We start from the raw sequence: 3,973 nt of genomic DNA, 5'->3' as shown, positions 1-3,973 counted from the left end.
AGGACCCCATGGTAGTAGAGGCCGTTGCCGCTGGATGAACAGGACCCCGATCGAGCCGGTTGGGGGTTGATGAACAGGACCCCGTGGAGGGCTGGATGAACATGACCCCATGGAGGGCTGGTTGAACAGTAGCCGGTGGAGGGATAGATGAACAGTAGCCCGTGGAGGGGTGGTTGAACAGGACCCCGTGTGGAGGGCTGGTTGAACAGTAGCCAGTGGAGGAGCGGAGGAGGCTGGATGAACACAAGCCTGTGGATGAAGAGTCGCAGGTGGAGGCTGGAGGAGGTCGACGGTGTATGAATAGTAGCCCGTGGAGGCAGTCGATGGTGGAGATGAACAGTATCCCGTGGAGCCCCATTTTGCGGTACGCCACACCCCTCCCGATGAACAGGACCCCCGTTTCGACCGTAGCGCTCCAAAGCAAGTCCGTTTCCTCCGTTTTGCGGTATGCCACAGCCCTCCCGATCAACAGGACCCCGTTTCGACCGTAGGAGGTCCGAGAGAAGTCCGTTTCCTCTATTTTGCGGTACGCCAGACCCCTCGCGATCCCCGTTTCGACCGTGGCCGGTCAAACACAAGGTCGTTTCCTCCGTTTTGGGGTACGCCAGGCCTCGTTTTGATCAGCTATTTGGTCCAAGCCGGTTAGCTCTCGATGAACACGATGACGACGCAGTTTCTCCGTTCCGACCCAGCCATGTACACGAGCCCTAGCAGTACGTATGCGCGAGTAGGATTTCGAGACCTCGCCCTTATGTACGTACGTGGTCGTATTTACTTTCTTGCACCCTGGCCGCTGTACGTACATGTACACGATACTAATGGGACTGCATGACATGCTACGTGCGCGCCTCTACTACGACACGTGCGCGCCTCTACTACGACACGTGCCCTTCCTTACACGACCACGGTTCATCGCTGTAGCCTGCAGACAGACCGATCGACTAGTATGTACGTACACGTTCGCGACCAGAATGACAACGCTACGTACGCTTCGACCAGGTGGGTCCCGACTGTCACACACTTCCTTGCATGTGAAGATGTAGCTGGTGGGTCCAGCAGTCAGGGGGGAAACGTTTTTTTCGCGAAATACGGTGGCCCGTTCGGTGGGTCCCTGCTGTCAGGTGGAGGAATCATTATTTTCCGCGTAATAAGGAGGCACTTCCTTGCTGAGGCCGTGGACCCAGCTGTCGGCCTCTCCACGTACATTACTCTTCTGATGGAAGTCGTTGCTTGACCACGTTGACCACGCCGCGCCGAGAGCACCAAGGCGGTGGACGACGGCGAGGCCTAGGAAGGGGACGACGTGAAGCCGGGGAAGATGCGGCAGTGGATGCCCACGGGGAGAGGAGTACGAGGGTTCACTGGTTCAGCTGCGGTGTGAGGCTGCCGTGTTCGCAGGGCCTGGCCAGCAGTGGGAATTGTAGGGGGCGGTGAGGCCTCTGCGGCAGCACAGCCGGCCATGGTAGGCAGGAGCATGCGGCACGACCGGCGCTGGTTTGGGCGGCTGGAGCAAGAAGACTAGAGGTTGAAGAAGCACCACGGCTGTTGGATGGACATCGTATGGTCACTGGAGCTAGAATCATTCATATTGACTAAGTTGACAAAGCCCTCCATCCCCGTCAACTTAGTAGGCCCACATGTCAGCCTCACACTACGGTGGGTCCCAGCTAGCAGGGGGAGTATTCATTTTTTGTGCGTAATAAGGAGGCACTTCCTTGCGTGCGAAGATATAGCTGGCGGGTCCAAGCTGTCAGCGGGGGGATCGTTTTTTTTGCGAAATACAGAGGCCCTTCCGGTGGGTCCCAGCTGTCAGGTGGAGGAATCATTATTTTGCGCATAATAAGGAGGCATTTCCTTGTGTGCGGCCGTGGACCCAGCTGTCAGCCTCTCCACGTACCGTTCACTTCCGATGGATGTCGTTCGTTGACCACGTTGACCACGCCGCGCCGAGAGCACCAGGGTGGTGGACAACGGGGAGGCCTAGGAAGGGAACGACACGGAGCCGGGGAAGACGCGGCAGTGGATGCCCACGCTAAGGGGAGTACGAGCGCTGACTGGTCGGCTGCGGGGTGAGGCTGACGTCGTCGGAAAATAACAGGATGTGCGGGTGGGTAGAGGGATGGCCTGGTGGCAGCACAGCCGGCCACGGGAGGAGGGAGCAGGCAGTCCCGCCGGCGCTGGTTTGGGCGGCTGGAGCAGGAAGATCAGAGATTGAAGAAGCACGACGGCCGTTGGATGGACATCCAACAGTCACTGCTCTGTGTTGACTAAGTTGACAAAGCCTTGCGTACGCGTCAATTTTTTTAGGACAGCGTCATCATGAACCTAGTAGGCCGAGAAGTCAGCCTCCAAATATGTGGAAAACAGCATACAGCCCATTAGCCATTATTTTCAATAATTTACAGCCCGTTTGCTAATTCTTAAGGATATTTTGAAGCCCATATTCTTTTTATTAGCATTACAGACCATATATTCTGGGCACTGCTAAAAAAATCAACAAAATTTTTCATATTTCGGTGTGGTCCGAACTCTTTCAATCACGAAATTTCGAGTCACATTAAAAATAATTTTTTAAAAATTATATCAAAATAAAATTCAAAAAATTCTCCGCCAAAAAATGAATGAAATTTAAAATATTTACTAGCAAGATGCCCGTGCGTTGCACGGTACATGAAGATGCATTTGTATGAGTAGTTTATCTTGTGGGAGAAAAGGATGAACGAGGGAAGGCCTTATCTGCAAATGTGGAGAGGAGTGCGGGTAAATTGTCATAGTTTCCTTCCTATCTATTAGATATAGATCGGACGGCCTATATTGTAGGATGGCAGGAACACCATCATCACCAACTCTACTTTTTATAAGAGTAGAGAAATCCAGAAAAAACGATATTTTAATATAATTGTCGGTTGGCTTTGGTTTAAAAATTTACAACCCATTTCTTACAACTTATAGACCATTTTCTGGGGAAGCCCATTTCTTACTACTTACATATCCCTCCTCGTCTTGAAAGATTTGTGGCCCAGTAGGGCTAAGAAAAGCAAGTAGGCCTCGGTTGGGTATTCTCCAAAAAAAGAACTGGGCTAGCCATTTTCACAAAGAAAAAAGATATCAACTGGGCTTGTCATGTGCTTAAATAAAAGCGTAAGCGTGGGCTAGACGGGCACAGCCCCCGCACAGCGCGCAGTTGAGCTCCGTCTCTAAAACTAAAAAAAATAACTGGGCGAGCTGCTGTGTCCCTGGTGTTATCCGCTCGTTGTGTAATTTTCTCGTTTATTAACTACATTGACAATGGCGTGGGACCTACTGTAGTTGTCAAACAATTGGGAGGAAGTATTATTTTGGCTTGTAGGAGTAATAACGAGGCACCTGCTTGCGTAATGCAATCAACCTGGTGGGTCCCTACTGTCAGCCTCTCCACGTATAGTCATCTCCTGATTCCTCTTGGTTGTTGACCATGTTGCCAACGCCAGACGACGGTGCGCACAGCGAGCGAACCAAGGCGGATAACGACGGCAAGGCCTCGGACGGGAAAGAACCAGAGCAATGGAAGGTGCGGCAGTGTAGTGGCAGGCGAAGGTTAGTACGAGGGCAACAACATGTAACTGAAGCTTACAAATAGTACAAAAAGCCCAAGGATTAATTGTTCATCAAATTTAGACAAGACCCAGATTGAACATGGCAATAACATCTAACCCAACCACTCTTTTTTGCAGTCACAAACAAATGGATCGGTCTGATCCATAAATAGAAGCCCAGCGCATTCAGAAGCCAATTTGTCCACCTGAAACTTCTTTTTTTGCTGTTCAACATGTCCGTCCGTGAGAAATCTCTTTAGGAAAAACTTAAGCCTCATGGACAATAGTAACCTTGCATTCAATAGGAAGAATGTGACAAATCTTCTGTTTGCCTGGTTGGATGCATATCCATCCATTGTTATTGTCCTCAAATGAATGTCATGAGAACTGAGAAAATC

The sequence above is a fragment of the Triticum aestivum genome, chromosome 7D (genome assembly GCF_018294505.1).
Source record: "Triticum aestivum cultivar Chinese Spring chromosome 7D, IWGSC CS RefSeq v2.1, whole genome shotgun sequence".
Lineage (NCBI taxonomy): Eukaryota > Viridiplantae > Streptophyta > Magnoliopsida > Poales > Poaceae > Triticum > Triticum aestivum.
The sequence above is the reverse complement of the archived record's forward strand: the minus strand, read 5'-3'. Positions refer to the sequence as shown.